Source organism: Coregonus clupeaformis, unplaced genomic scaffold, assembly GCF_020615455.1.
Source record: "Coregonus clupeaformis isolate EN_2021a unplaced genomic scaffold, ASM2061545v1 scaf0084, whole genome shotgun sequence".
In the NCBI taxonomy this organism is placed as follows: Eukaryota; Metazoa; Chordata; class Actinopteri; order Salmoniformes; family Salmonidae; genus Coregonus; species Coregonus clupeaformis.
Window position 1 is genome coordinate 329,095 of NW_025533539.1, and position 17,026 is coordinate 346,120.

Genomic DNA, 17,026 nt, shown 5'->3' on the forward strand with positions numbered 1-17,026 from the left:
ATGCTGCTTTCCACAAGCCTTCTATAATTACACTATTAGTTTGTATCTTACTGTCTGCAAACTACTGTCTGCTAGTTTCTTTTCTTAGCAAGGTGTTGCAAACATATTTTGTGTTAGCCGCTAATGCTATTCGCTAGTTAGCTGGCTAGCTAGCTTGCTAAATGTATTTAAGAGTCAGAGCAAACATAGCTAGCTAGCTAATAAATGTACTGAGTCAGAGCAAACATATCTAGCTAGCTAGTTAATAAATGTACTGAGTCAGAGCAAACATATAGCTAGCTAGCTAATAAATGTACTGAGTCAGAGCAAACATAGCTAGCTAGCTAATAAATGTACTGAGTCAGAGCAAACATATCTAGCTAGCTAGTTAATAAATGTACTGAGTCAGAGCAAACATATAGCTAGCTAGCTAATAAATGTACTGAGTCAGAGCAAACATAGCTAGCTAGCTAATACATGTACTGAGTCAGAGCAAACATATCTAGCTAGCTAATAAATGTACTGAGGGAGGGAAGGAGGGAGGCTAGTTTAGCTCTCTAGGCTCAGACACACCAGTACAGTTTGTTGGCCCAGAGTATTTTCTGTCTGAGTACTTTGCAGAGTATTTTTCTAAACGTCATTTGCAAACTGAGTGCACAACAATTTTACACGTACAATTCTGTGAAAAATATTGGCAGTCAGACTTCTACAGCGGGTGGTTCCTAAAACACAACAACACGCTGAACGATCGGCAGGCGGATGCTAGATCCGACTATGACCCTAACCTACCCCAACCCAACCCTGACCCTGACCCTAACCTACCCCAACCCAACCCTGACCCTGACCCTAACCTACCCCAACCCTGACCCTAACCTACCCCAACCCAACCCTGACCCTAACCAACCCTGACCCTAACCTACCCCAACCCAACCCTGACCCTAACCTACCCCAACCCAACCCTGACCCTAACCTACCCCAACCCAACCCTGACCCTAACCTACCCCAACCCAACCCTGACCCTAACCAACCCTGACCCTAACCTACCCCAACCCAACCCTGACCCTAACCTACCCCAACCCAACCCTGACCCTAACCTACCCCAACCCAACCCTGACCCTAACCTACCCCAACCCGACCCTAACCCTAACCTACCCTAACCCAACCCTGACCCTGACCCTAACCTACCCCAACCCTGACCCTAACCTACCCCAACCCAACCCTGACCCTGATGAAGGCAGCCGAGCTGTCAAAACGTTTGTATTTATTAAATGAATTGCGTTGGGCCAGAGTGCAGCTTTTCCTTTATTTTCTAAGAGCCAAATCCTAACCTAACCTATCTTAACCTAACCTAACCATAACCTATCCTAACCTTAACCTAACCATAACCTATCCTAACCTTAACCTAACCATAACCTATCCTAACCTTAACCGTAACCTATCCTAACCATAACCTAACCATAACCTATCCTAACCATAACCTAACCATAACCTAACCTAACCTTATCCTAACCTTAACCTAACCATAACCTATCCTAACCTAACCTTACCTAACCATAACCTATCCTAACCTAACCATAACCCTAACCCTAACCATAACCTAACCTAGACCCAATCACTGTGTGGTAATGATTATTGATATGACAATCTAGAAGGTGCCATTGTGGTGACTGTGCCTCATTTGGTCAGGCCAAATATCTATGATATAAATTCCTGGTCAATCAGTAATATATTCCTGTTGAATTGGTCAATGGGCTCTCCTTACTGAACAATAGTCTAATGTTGCTATTAAAGGTTATTATTACTAGATAATTACTGCGACTATTAACGACGTGTTATAACTCGTTTAACATGTCATGTGCTCCAGAATAAAACTCTATTCCAATCAGTGATATATTCTTATAAAATTTGGGGCTGTCCTTGCTAATCAATAATCTTGCTTTTAGAGGATACCTTTAATAAGGCTCCTGTCAGGTATGGTTAGGACTTGTTATAACTGCTCACACTTTACCAAGTGTTCCTCAAAACCGTTGTGGTGGGAGTCCGTCAAACAACCCTGTGACTGAAACCGTTTCCTCGTGTTAATCGGTGTTGTTAGTGGTCAACAATATCTATGTCAAACCCCGGGTTAACACCGGCAGGAGGCTGCCAGGCCTCATCTGGTCCCCCAACTGCAGGCGAGGGGGGGCTGGGGAAAGACAGGAGGGAGAGGCGAGGGAGCTGGGGAAAGAAAGAAGGGAGAGGAGGAAAGGCGAGGGAGGCTGGGGTGAGAGAGAGAGGAGGTAGAGGGGGTAGAGGTGTGGGGGGGCTGGGGAAAGAGAGGAGGGAGAGGTGTGGGGGGATGGGGAGGGAGAGGGGGTAGAGGCTTGGGGGGCTGGGGAGAGGCGTGGGGGGCTGGGGAAGGAGAGGGGGTAGAGGCGTGGGGGGCTGGGGAGGGAGAGGAGGTAGAGGCGTGGGCGGCTGGGGAGGGAGAGGCATGAGTGGGACTGGAGGAGAGACGGAGAACCATAAAACCACTGAGTAGGCAGAGGGAGGGATATTAAATGCGCTTCTCAGAGCCAGTAACTTCTCGCAGCGATAAAAAGAGGAATAATGAAATATTAAGTAGCCCGACCCCGCCTCGTGACGCAGCCGGGACCCTATTGGAAACTTGCAGCACGCGGACCCGGTAACAGAAACAGACCCCACCTCTTTTCTCTATTCTATTCCGACCGGTTTGTTGGTCCTCTCCTCTCCCTGTTCTATTCCGACCGGTGTGTTGGTCCTCTCCTCTCCCTGTTCTATTCCGACCGGTGTGTTGGTCCTCTCCTCTCCCTGTTCTATTCCGACCGGTGTGTTGGTCCTCTCCTCTCCCTGTTCTATTCCGACCGGTGTGTTGGTCCTCTCCTCACCCTGTTCTATTCTGACCGGTGTGTTGGTCCTCTCCTCACCTCGCGCTGCCATTCGCCTGCTGAACGGTGGAACCACCTCAACATAACGGGGAGAGAGAGAGAGAGAGTGTTGAACAAAACATTTACTTTTTTTTTCTTTCTTTTCTTCCCAGGTTTTTGCTGTTGGAATAAACTCTGGATTTTTGTTTGGAATGAAACGTGGCGGATTTTGGATGAAGTAAGTGTCATTTATGAACGGAACTTCGATAGGGTTTTGTTTTATGATTTGAACGGATGGCTGCTTCACTCTCACTGGAGGGCTTGTGAGTGGAATGCTCTGATAATGCTTTTGTCAGAAGTGTTTTGAGTGAGTGTGACAACATTGTCGGCTGGTGTTGAGAGCTTGAGCGCTGTCATTTATTCCTGGGCTATGATGTTGTGGTTGATCTTATGCAGATAAATAATAGCGTAGGTAAAGGTGGGGGGGGCTTTATGATTTTGATTGTAAAGGAATCATCCTTTGTCTGGAAGAAGTTATACACATGAAGGGGTTTTATGAGTCAAATATCTCATTGATTTATATGAATCCAGTATAAGAATCAGGATTTTGTACTTGCCCAGACTAGTCTGGAAGTTGAGTTTAGAGAAAACAGGCTACGTTGGATTGTTCTGTCTGTGAATTATCTAGTGTCTCTCAGTGAATTGTCATTTTCTAAACATGCAGTGAATGTAAAGTAGCCTACAATGTATCTCCTCATTATTTTGAGACCGTGACAATGACAGCTGGCAAACCAGAGCCCAATACAAACTACTGCTGAATGTCTCTGAGCTCTACTCTTCTTCTGTGGTTCAATTTATGGTGTGTAGATTGGATGGATGGATGGATGGATGGATACTGTAGATGGATGGATGGATGGATACTGTGTATGGATAGATACTGTAGATGGATGGATAGATACTGTGTATGGATAGATACTGTAGATGGATGGATACTGTGTATGGATAGATACTGTAGATGGATGGATAGATACTGTGTATGGATAGATACTGTGTATGGATAGATACTGTAGATGGATGGATAGATACTGTGTATGGATAGATACTGTAGATGGATGGATAGATACTGTGTATGGATAGATACTGTGTATGGATAGATACTGTAGATGGATGGATAGATACTGTGTATGGATAGATACTGTAGATGGATGGATAGATACTGTGTATGGATAGATACTGTAGATGGATGGATAGATACTGTGTATGGATAGATACTGTAGATGGATGGATAGATACTGTAGATGGATGGATAGATACTGTGTATGGATAGATACTGTAGATGGATGGATAGATACTGTGTATGGATAGATACTGTAGATGGATGGATAGATACTGTGTATGGATAGATACTGTAGATGGATGGATAGATACTGTGTATGGATAGATACTGTGTATGGATAGATACTGTAGATGGATGGATGGATACTGTGTATGGATGGTTAGATACTGTGTATGGATAGATACTGTGTATGGATAGATACTGTGTATGGATAGATACTGTAGATGGATGGATAGATACTGTGTATGGATAGATACTGTAGATGGATGGATAGATACTGTAGATGGATGGATAGATACTGTGTATGGATAGATACTGTAGATGGATGGATGGATACTGTGTATGGATGGATAGATACTGTGTATGGATAGATACTGTAGATGGATGGATGGATACTGTGTATGGATAGATACTGTAGATGGATGGATAGATACTGTGTATGGATAGATACTGTAGATGGATGGATGGATACTGTGTATGGATAGATACTGTAGATGGATGGATAGATACTGTGTATGGATAGATACTGTAGATGGATGGATGGATACTGTGTATGGATAGATACTGTAGATGGATGGATAGATACTGTGTATGGATAGATACTGTAGATGGATGGATAGATACTGTGTATGGATAGATACTGTAGATGGATGGATAGATACTGTGTATGGATAGATACTGTAGATGGATGGATAGATACTGTAGATGGATGGATACTGTAGATGGATGGATAGATACTGTGTATGGATAGATACTGTAGATGGATGGATAGATACTGTGTATGGATAGATACTGTAGATGGATGGATAGATACTGTGTATGGATAGATACTGTAGATGGATGGATAGATACTGTAGATGGATGGATACTGTAGATGGATGGATAGATACTGTGTATGGATAGATACTGTAGATGGATGGATGGATACTGTAGATGGATGGATAGATACTGTGTATGGATAGATACTGTAGATGGATGGATAGATACTGTGTATGGATAGATACTGTAGATGGATGGATGGATACTGTAGATGGATGGATAGATACTGTGTATGGATAGATACTGTAGATGGATGGATAGATACTGTGTATGGATAGATACTGTAGATGGATGGATAGATACTGTGTATGGATAGATACTGTGTATGGATAGATACTGTGTATGGATAGATACTGTAGATGGATGGATGGATACTGTAGATGGATGGATAGATACTGTGTATGGATAGATACTGTAGATGGATGGATAGATACTGTGTATGGATAGATACTGTAGATGGATGGATAGATACTGTGTATGGATAGATACTGTAGATGGATGGATAGATACTGTGTATGGATAGATACTGTAGATGGATGGATAGATACTGTGTATGGATAGATACTGTAGATGGATGGATAGATACTGTGTATGGATAGATACTGTAGATGGATGGATAGATACTGTGTATGGATAGATACTGTAGATGGATGGATAGATACTGTGTATGGATAGATACTGTAGATGGATGGATAGATACTGTGTATGGATAGATACTGTAGATGGATGGATGGATGGATACTGTGTATGGATAGATACTGTAGATGGATGGATAGATACTGTGTATGGATAGATACTGTAGATGGATGGATAGATACTGTGTATGGATAGATACTGTAGATGGATGGATAGATACTGTGTATGGATAGATACTGTAGATGGATGGATAGATACTGTGTATGGATAGATACTGTAGATGGATGGATAGATACTGTAGATGGATGGATGGATGGATGGATGGATGGATACTGTAGATGGATGGATAGATACTGTAGATGGATGGATGGATGGATGGATACTGTAGATGGATGGATGGATGGATGGATAGATACTGTAGATGGATGGATGGATGGATGGATGGATGGATGGATACTGTAGATGGATGGATGGATGGATGGATGGATGGATACTGTAGATGGATGGATGGATGGATGGATGGATGGATGGATACTGTAGATGGATGGATGGATGGATGGATAGATACTGTAGATGGATGGATGGATGGATGGATGGATAGATACTGTAGATGGATGGATAGATACTGTGGATGGATAGATACTGTGTATGGATAGATACTGTAGATGGATGGATAGATACTGTAGATGGATGGATAGATACTGTATATGGATGGATAGATACTGTAGATGGATGGATAGATACTGTAGATGGATAGATGGATACTGTAGATGGATGGATAGATACTGTAGATGGATGGATAGATACTGTAGATGGATGGATAGATACTGTAGATGGATGGATAGATACTGTAGATGGATAGATGGATACTGTAGATGGATGGATAGATACTGTAGATGGATGGATAGATACTGTAGATGGATGGATAGATACTGTAGATGGATGGATAGATACTGTAGATGGATGGATAGATACTGTAGATGGATGGATAGATACTGTAGATGGATGGATAGATACTGTAGATGGATGGATAGATACTGTAGATGGATGGATAGATACTGTAGATGGATGGATAGATACTGTAGATGGATAGACTGAAAAAAAATATAAACACAACATGAAGTTTATTTCTCTCAAATGTTTTGCACAAATGTCTTTACATCTCTGTTAGTGAGCATTTCTCCTTTGCCAAGATAATCCATCCACCTGGCAGGTGTGGCACATCAAGAAGCTGAATAAACAGCATGATTATTACACAGGTGCACCTTGAGCTGGGGACAATAAAAGCTAAAATGTGCAGTTTTGTCACACAACACAATGCCACACAGGTCTAAGGTTTTGAAGGAGCGCACAATTGGCATGCTGACTACAGGATTGTCCACCAGAACTGTTGCCAGATAATTTAATGTTAATTTCTCTACCATAAGCCGCCTCCAACGTCGTTTTAGAGAATTTGGCAGTACGTCCAACCGGCCTCACAACCGCAGACCGACGCTTGGAATTCAGGCCAAAGAGTTCAATCTTGGTTTCATCAGACCAGAGAATCTTGTTTCTCATGGTCTGAGAGTCCTTTAGGTGCCTTTTGGCAAACTCCAAGCGGGCTGTCATGTGCCTTTTACTGAGGAGTGGCTTCCGTCTGGCCACTCTACCATAAAGGCCTGATTGGTGGAGTGCTGCAGAGATGGTTGTCCTTCTGGAAGGTTCTCCCATCTCCACATAGGAACTCTGGAGCTCTGTCAGTGACCATCGGGTTCTTGGTCACCTCCCTGACCAAGAAGGCCCTTCTCCCCCGATTGCTCAGTTTGGCCGGGCGGACAGTTCTAGGAAGAGTCTTAGTGGTTCCAAACTTCTTCCATTTAAGAATGATGGGGGCAGCTGTGTTCTTGGTGACCTTCAATGCTGCAGAAATGTTTTGGTACCCTTCCCCAGATCTGTGCAATGACACAATCCTGTCTTGGAGCTCTACGGAAAATTCCTTATACCTCAATGGCTTGGTTTTTACTCTGACATGCACTGTCAACTGTGGGACCTTATATAGACAGGTGTGTGCCTTTCCAAATCATGTCCAATCAATTGAATTTACCACAGGTGGACTCCAATCAAGTTGTAAAAACATCTCAAGGGTGATCAATGGAAACAGGATGCACCTGAGCTCCATGAGATAGTCACCCTGGAATGCATTTCAATTGTTAAAAGTTAATTTGTGGAATTTCTTTCCTTCTTAATGTGTTTGAGCCAATCAGTTGTGTTGTGACAACGTAGGGGGGTATACAGAAGATAGCCCTATTTGGTAAAAGACCAAGTCCATATTATGGCAAGAACAGCTCAAATAAGCAAAGAGAAACGACAGTCCATCCTTACTTTAAGACATGAAGGTCAGTCAGTCGCAAGAACCATCAAGCGCTATGAAGAAACTGCCTCTTATGAGGACCACCACTGGAATGGAAGACCCAGAGTTACCTCTGCTGCAGAGGATAAGTTCATTAGAGTTACCAGCCTCAGAAATTGCAGCCCAAATAAATGCTTCACTGAGTTCAAGTAACAGACGCATCTCAACAACAACTGTTCAGAGAAGACTGCGTGAATCAGGCCTTCATGGTCGAATTGCTGCAAAGAAACCACTGCTAAAGGACACCAATAAGAAGAAGAGACTTGCTTGGGCCAAGTAACACAAGCAATGGACATTAGACCGGTGGAAATTTGTCCTTTGGTCTGATGAGTCCAAATTCGAGACTTTTGGTTCCAACCGCCATGTCTTTGTGAGACGCAGAGTAGGTGAATGGATGAGAGAGAGAGAGAGGGAGGCAGGGGACGAGGGAGGAGAGAGAGGGAGGAGAGAGAGGGAGGGGAGAGGGAGGAGAGGGAGGCGGGGGAGGAGGGAGGCGGCGGACAAGGGAAGGAGAGGGAGGCGAGGGAAGGATGGAGGCGGAGGACGAGGGTGGAGAGGGAGGAGAGAGAGGGAGGAGGGAGGCGGGGGGAGGCGGGAGGAGAGGGAGAGAGAGAGAGAGAGAGAGAGAGAGAGAGAGAGAGAGAGAGAGAGAGAGAGAGAGAGAGAGAGAGAGAGAGAGAGAGAGAGAGAGAGAGAGAGAGAGAGAGAGAGAGAGAGAGAGAGAGAGAGAGAGGACAAGGGAAGGAGAGGGACGAGGGAAGGATGGAGGCGGCGGACAAGGGAAGGAGAGGGAGGCGAGGGAAGGAGAGGGAGGCGAGGGAAGGATGGAGGCGGAGGACGAGGGTGGAGAGGGAGGAGAGAGAGGGAGGGGAGGGAGGCGGGGGAGGAGGGAGGAGGGAGGAGAGAGAGAGAGAGAGAGAGAGAGAGAGATAAAGAGAGAGAGACATAGAGAGAGAGAGAGAGAGAGAGAGAGAGAGAGAGAGAGAGAGAGAGAGAGAGAGAGAGAGAGAGAGAGAGAGAGACGAGGGAGGAGATAGAGAGGGAGGACAAGGGAAGGAGAGGGACGAGGGAAGGATGGAGGCGGGGGACGAGGGAGGAGAGAGACGGAGAGAGACGGAGGGGGAGGAGAGAGACGGAGAGAGACGGAGGGGGGAGGAGAGAGACGGAGAGAGACGGAGGGGGAGGAGAGAGACGGAGAGAGACGGAGGGGGAGGAGAGAGACGGAGGGGGAGGAGAGAGACGGAGGGGGAGGAGAGAGAATGAGGGGAGAGAGGAGAGAGGGGGAGGGAGAGAGAGGAGAGAGGGGGAGGGGGAGTAGAGAGACGGAAGGGGAGGAGAGACTGAGGAGAGAGAGGAGAGAGAGGAGAGTGAGGGGAGGCGGGGGAGGAGAGGGAGGCGGGGGACTCGGGGGATGAGGGAGGGAGGAGAGAGACAGGAGAGTGAGAGAGAGAGAGAGAGAGGAGGGAGGGGGAGGAGAGACTGAGGAGATGAGGAGAGAGACTGAGGGGAGGGAGAGAGACTGAGGGGGAGGAGAGAGACAGGAGAGAGACGGAGGGGAGGAGAGAGACTGAGGAGATGAGGGAGAGAGAGGAGAGAGAGGAGAGAGAGGAGAGCGAGGAGATGAGGGGAGAGAGGAGAGAGACTGAGGAGATGAGGGAGAGAGAGGAGAGGAGAGAGAGGAGAGAGAGGAGAGAGAGGAGAGAGAGGAGAGAGAGGAGAGAGAGGAGAGAGAGGAGAGAGAGGAGAGAGAGGAGAGAGAGGAGAGCGAGGAGATGAGGGGAGAGAGGAGAGAGACTGAGGAGCGAGAGACGGAGGGGGAGGAGAGAGACTGAGGTGGGGGAGGAGAGGGAGGCATGGGAAGAGGAGAGATAGAGGAGGGAGAGGGGGATATATAAATATGAAACAAAGAAACAAAACAGAAAAGGAGAGAACAGAAATCAAGGAGGGAGAGGCGGTTAGTTAGTTTATTGACAATGCCAAGGACACTGACTGTACTCCACACACACATTCACTGCTACTGTTCTCTCTCTGTGGTGCTAAAATATGCAGGTTACTTTACTAATCGCTGTGTTTTGTTTCTCTCTCTGTTTAAACATTCCTTTCATTTAGCCCTTTCTCTTTGTTCTCTTTCCTCCTCCTTGATTCGGTCTTATGTAGCAACATTTGAAATGTTTTTTTTTTTTTACATTGGTTAAAAGCAGAGACACAGCTACAAAATGGTATATCATACACTGCATTTAAAGGAACAATGGGATAGTAATTCTGCTTTGAAAGTTGATAAAGTTGTAATCTCACTTTGAGAAAATGTTATTTTGAATGTTTTGGTACCTACTGGAGAGCTCTTCTTTGTCTACACCCATTCAGCATCGTTCACACCCTCTTAAGCTTTAGCTCCACCCATCTCTTTAAGGGTTGATCCGAGCGTTCTGACCTCACAGCGGCAGTCAAGCACTGGCAAACGTTGTCTAGCTTGCTAGCTACTTCCAGACACAAATGAGAGAACAGCTCACTCTGACCATTTTACTCGCCCTAGCAGAGATGGTTAGGCTGTTTTCATGTTATCCAGATCCAACTGTGCTGCTGGCAACAATTTACGCTTTTTTTGCCAGAGTTTACTGACCCCGGCCATATTGAACGGGTGTTGAGTGTTCGTAAATTCCTCAGTTATTCTGCGCTCTGGCACACTCAGACGACAGTGCTCTGAAAGCTACGTAAACAATTAACCATAATCCCAACTCATGACGTTACTATCCTGCATGAATCTGCAGGTAGCTAACCAACCAGGTTCAATGTTAGCTAGCTAACATTAGGCTATAACTATCAAAGCAAATGGCTCTGAGATACGAATAATATTTTTACACAGATCCTGCACGTAATGTTAGCTAGCGAGCCAGCCAGCTAACATTAGCTAGCTAGCTAACAGTACACTTTAACTTGAAATGAAAACGACTTTCTGTCAAAATTAGCAACGTGTAATATCTGAAAATGTAGCTAGCTAGACTATCTTACCCATATACATAATGCTTGGATGGACGCGTCTCCCTGTCATGGATGCCATGGTTGCCCTTAGTTTGAAGATGTAATCCGGAGACGGGTGTTTTCTCTATCTCCTTAGCTATCATACTCTAATTCCACTGATTTCAAAACACAAGTATTGGTCTTCACAAAGTTTTCTGCTTCAGTGTTTTTAGATATTTTTGTCAGATGTTACTATGGTATACTGAAGTATAATTACAAGCATTCCATAAGTGTCAAAGGCTTTTATTGACAATTACATTAAGTTTATGCAAAGAGTCAATATTAGCAGTATTGACCCTTCTTTTTCAAGACCTCTGCAATCCGCCCTGGCATGCTGTCAATTAACTTCTGGGCCACATCCTGACTGATGGCAGCCCATTCTTGCATAATCAATGCTTGGAGTTTGTCAGAATTTGTGGGTTTTTGTTTGTCCACCCGCCTCTTGAGGATCGACCACAAGTAATCAATGGGATTAAGGTCTGGGGAGTTTCCTGGCCATGGACCCAAAATGTCGATGTTTTGTTCCCCAAGCCACTTAGTTATCACTTTTGCCTTATGGCAAGGTGCTCCATCATGCTGGAAAAGGCATTGGTCGTCACCAAACTGTTGGATGGTTGGGAGAAGTTGCTCTCGAAGTATGTGTTGGTACCATTCTTTATTCATGGCTGTGTTCTTAGGCAAAATTGTGAGTGAGCCCACTCCCTTGGCTGAGAAGCAACCCCACACATGAATGGTCTCAGGATGCTTTACTGTTGGCACAGGCTGCTGCCTCTCTAACCTGGTGGTCCCTGCACGCACCCCACACCTGGAGTTCCAGGTCTCAGGCAGCCTCTGGAACTGCCGTTCTGCTGCCAACAAAGCTGACTTCATCCCAGCCTATGCTAATCTCCAGTCCCTCGACTTCCTGGCGCTGACGGAAACATGGATTACCACTGAAAACACTGCTACTCCTACTGCTCTCTCCTCGTCTGACCATGTGTTCTCGCATACCCCGAGAGCATCTGGTCAGAGGGGTGGTGGCACAGGAATCCTCATCTCTCCCAAGTGGACATTCTCAATTTTTCCCCTAACCCATCTGTCTATCTCCTCATTTGAATTCCATGCTGTCACAGTCACTAGCCCATTTAAGCTTAATATCCTTGTCATCTATCGCCCTCCAGGTTCCCTTGGAGAGTTCATCAATGAGCTTGACGCCTTGATAAGTTCCTTTCCTGAGGATGGCTCACCCCTCACAGTTTTGGGGGATTTCAACCTCCCTATGTCCACATTTGACTCATTTCTCTCTGCCTCCTTCTTTCCACTCCTCTCCTCTTTTGACCTCACCCTCTCACCGTCCCCCCTACTCACAAGGCAGGCAATACGCTTGACCTCATCTTTACTAGATGCTGCTCTTCTACTAATCTCACTGCAACTCCCCTCCATGTCTCCGACCACTACTTTGTTTCCTTTTTCTCTCTCGCTCTCCTCCCACACTACTCACTCTGCCCCTACACAGATGGTAATGCGCCGCCGCAACCTTCGCTCTCTCTCTCCCACTACTCTCTCCTCTTCCATCCTATCATCTCTTCCCTCTGCTCAATCCTTCTCCCTCCAATCTCCTGATTCTGCCTCCTCAACCCTCCTCTCCTCCCTTTCTGCATCCTTTGACTCTCTGTGTCCCCTATCCTCCCGGCCGGCTCGGTCCTCCCCCTCCAGCTCCGTGGCTTGATGACTCATTGCGAGCTCACAGAACAGAGCTCCGGGCAGCGGAGCGGAAATGGAAGAAAACTAAACTCCCTGCCGACCTGGCATCTTTTCACTCCCTCCTCTCTACATTTTCTTCATCTGTTTCTGCTGCTAAGGCCACTTTCTACCACTCTAAATTCCAAGCATCTGCCTCTAACCCTAGGAAGCTATTTGCCACATTTTCCTCACTGCTGAATCCTCCCCCCCTTCTCTCTCTGTGGATGACTTCGTCAACCACTTTGAAAAAGAAGGTTGACGACATCCGATCCTCGTTTGTTAAGTCTAATGACACTGCTGGTCCTACTCACACTGCCCTACCCTATGCTTTGACTTCTTTCTCCCTCTCTCTCCAGATAAAATCCTGCGACTTGTGACTGCAGGCCGCCCAACAACCTGCCCGCTTGACCCCATCCCCTCCTCTCTTCTCCAGACCATCTCCGGTGACCTTCTCCCCTACCTCACCTCGCTGATCAACTCATCCTTGACCGCTGGCCATGTCCCTTCCGTCTTCAAGAGAGCGAGAGTTGCTCCCCTTCTCAAAAAACCAACACTCGATCCCACTGATGTCAACAACTACAGACCAGTATCCCTTCTTTCTTTTCTTTCCAAAACTATTGAGCGTGCCGTCTTTAGCCAACTCTCTTGCTATCTCTCTCAGAATGACCTTCTTGATCCAAACCAGTCAGGTTTCAGGACTGGTCATTCAACTGAGACTGCTCTTCTCTGTGTCACGGAGGCTCTCCGCACTGCTAAAGCTAACTCTCTCTCCTCTGCTCTTGTCCTTCTAGACCTGTCTGCTGCCTTTGATACTGTGAACCATCAGATCCTCCTCTCCACCCTCTCCGAGCTGGGCATCTCCGGCGCGGCTCACTCCTGGATTGCGTCCTACCTGACCGGTCGCTCCTACCAAGTGGCGTGGCGAGAAGCTGTCTCCGCACCACGTGCTCTCACCACTGGTGTCCCCCAGGGCTCAGTTCTAGGCCCTCTCCTTTTCTCCCTATACACCAAGTCACTTGGCTCTGTCATATCCTCACATGGCCTCTCCTATCATTGCTACGCTGACGATACACAACTAATCTTCTCCTTTCCCCCTTCTGATAACCAGGTGGCGAATCGCATCTCTGCATGTCTGGCAGACATATCAGTATGGATGACGGATCACCACCTAAAGCTGAACCCCTGGCAAGACGGAGCTGCTCTTCCTCCCGGAGAAGGACCGCCCGTTCCATGATCTCGCCATCACGGTTGACAACTACGTTGTGTCCTCCTCCCAGAGTGCGAAGAGCCTTGGCGTGACCCTGGACAACACCCTGTCGTTCTCCGCTAACATGAAGGCGGTGACCCGCTCCTGCAGGTTCATGCTCTACAACATTCGGAGAGTACGACCCTGCCTTACACAGGAAGCGGCACAGGTCCTAATCCAGGCACTTGTCATCTCCCGTCTAGACTACTGCAACTCGCTGTTGGCTGGCCTCCCTGCCTGTGCCATTAAACCCCTACAACTCATCCAGAATGCCGCAGCCCGTCTGGTGTTCAACCTTCCCAAGTTTTCTCACGTCACCCCCCTCCTCCACACACTCCACTGGCTTCCAGTTGAAGCTCGCATCCGCTACAAGACCATGGTGCTTGCCTATGGAGCAGTGAGGGGAACGGCACCTCTGTACCTTCGGGCTTTGATCAGTCCCTACACCCAAACGAGGGCATTGCGTTCATCCACCTCTGGCCTGCTGGCTCCCCTTCCTCTGCGGAAGCATAGTTCCCGCCCCCCCCCAAAAATTGTAAAGTGGTTATCCCACTGCCTATAGGGTGAATGCACCAATTTGTGAGTCGCTCTGTTTAAGAGCGTCTGCTAAATGACGTAAATGTGCCCTTGAGCAAGGCACTTAACCCTAATTGCTCCTGTAAGTCGCTCTGGATAAGATCGTCTGCTAAATGACTAAAATGTAAATGTAATGTAGCGCTCACCTGGTCTTCTCCGGACAAGGTGTTTCCCGGATGCCCCAAACAATCCGAAAGGGGATTCATCAGAGAAAATGACTTTACCCCAGTCCTCAGCAGTCCAATCCCTGTACCTTTTGCAGAATATCAGTCTGTCCCTGATGTTTTTCCTGGAGAGAAGTGGCTTCTTTGCTGTCCTTCTTGACACCAGGCCATCCTCCAAAAGTCTTTGCCTCACTGTGCGTGCAGATGCACTCACACCTGCCTGCTGCCATTCTTGAGCAAGCTCTGCACTGGTGGTGCCCCGATCCCGCAGCTGAATCAACTTTAGGAGACGATCCTGGCGCTTGCTGGGCTTTCTTGGGCGCCCTGACGCCTTCTTCACAACAATTGAACCTCTCTCCTTGAAGTTCTTGATGATCCGATAAATGGTTGATTTAGGTGCAATCTTACTGGCAGCAATATCCTTGCCTGTGAAGCCCTTTTTGTGCAAAGCAATGATGACGGCACGTGTTTCCTTGCAGGTAACCATGGTTAACAGAGGAAGAACAATGATTTCAAGCACCACCCTCCTTTTAAAGCTTCCAGTCTGTTATTCTAACTCAATCAGCATGACAGAGTGATCTCCAGCCTTGTCCTCGTCAACACTCTCACCTGTGTTAACGAGAGAATCACTGACATGATGGCAGCTGGTCCTTTTGTGGCAGGGCTGAAATGCAGTGGAAATGTTTTTTTTGTGATTAAGTTCATTTTCATGGCAAAGAGGGACTTTGCAATTAATTGCAATTCATCTGATCACTCTCCATGACATTCTGGAGTATATGCAAATTGCCATCATAAAAACTGAGGCAGCAGACTTTGAAAATTTATATTTGTGTCATTCTCAAAACTTTTGACCACGACTGTAATACACGATACATTTTTTTAAAAGCCGCGTTAGACAGGATTACCTACACATACTGACCAGCTCAAGTAGACAGAAGCGAGCTATATAGCAGACCAATCCGAACTCCTATCTCGGCATGTCCAGCCCACTCATTATCTCAGCCAATCATGGCTAGTGGGAAGGTTGCTGTCTTTTTCTGTGGCTAAACCAACTAGGCTCGTAATTTAACAATTGTATTCGTATTTACAGATGGCATACAAGTTTGTTATTAAGGCAAATGAAAGTTCACATGTTCCAGAAGGCATTTCTGCCAAAAAAACCTATAGATTTTTTTTTTTACGTTTATTTATATATATAAATTATACAGCTGCACCATCGAGAGCATCCTGACTGGTTGCATCACCGCCTGGTATGGCAACTGCTTGGCCTCCGACCGCAAGGCACTACAGAGGGTAGTGCGTACGGCCCAGTACATCACTGGGGCCAAGCTTCCTGACATCCAAGACCTCTATACCAGGCGGTGTCAGAGGAAGGCCCTAAAAATTGTCAAAGACTCCAGCCACCCTAGTCATAGACTGTTCTCTCTGCTACCGCACAGCAAGTGGTACCGGAGTGCCAAGTCTAGGTCCAAAAGGCTTCTCAACAGCTTCTACCCCCAAGCCATAAGACTCCTGAACAGCTAATAATGACTACCAGGACTATTTGCATTGCCCCCCCACCCCATCTTTTTACGCTGCTGCTACTCTGTTAATTATTTATGCATAGTCACTTTAACTCTACCCACATGTACATATTACTTCAACTACCTCAACTAGCCGGTGGCCCCGCACATTGACTCTGCACCGGTACCCCCCTGTATATATAGCCTCCCTACTGTTATTTTATTTTACTTCTGCTCTTTTTTTTCTCAACACTTTTTTGTTGTTGTTTTATTTTACTTTTTTTATTAAAAATAAATGCACTGTTGGTTAAGGGCTGTAAGTAAGCATTTCACTGTAATGTCTGCACCTGTTGTATTCGGCGCATGTGGCCAATAAAATGTGATTTGATTTGTACTAATATACAGAAGACAAGGAAGCATTGTTGAAGTTTAAAATAAATGACTAATGTAATTTTATTCCAAGCCGTTTTATCCCTTACTTCAACCACACAAAGGATGAAGCTGTTCAAATAAAGTTATGACTGGATAAATAAATAAATGGCCGGATGAGTAAAGTATACAGGATACAGGGATGGAAGACCTAATGGATGAAGGGAGGTTACTTTGGACTGATTGGTCAAGGAATTACTGTATGGTTGAAGGGAGATTGAAGGTTTGGATGGTGTGTGTGTGTGTGTCTGTGTTTGTGTTCCCCCATTGTTCTGATTGGAAAGTTCTTAATGGTTCCATGGCAGTTAACAGAGAAGTGGACAAAGACCCTTTAACTTTCTGT

General features: G+C 46.2%; 1 protein-coding gene across 1 annotated transcript in view; it reads left to right on the forward strand.

Annotated features, from left to right (window-relative positions):
* The first annotated feature begins 2,916 nt into the window (after positions 1 to 2,916).
* The window catches only part of LOC121562163 (plexin-B3-like), a 142,030-nt gene continuing 127,920 nt past the window's right edge, over positions 2,917 to 17,026 (forward strand). The window contains exon 1 of the mRNA XM_045213164.1: positions 2,917 to 3,084. The gene's annotated coding sequence lies outside the window, so the exon portion shown is untranslated. The remainder of the gene's footprint in view (positions 3,085 to 17,026) is intronic.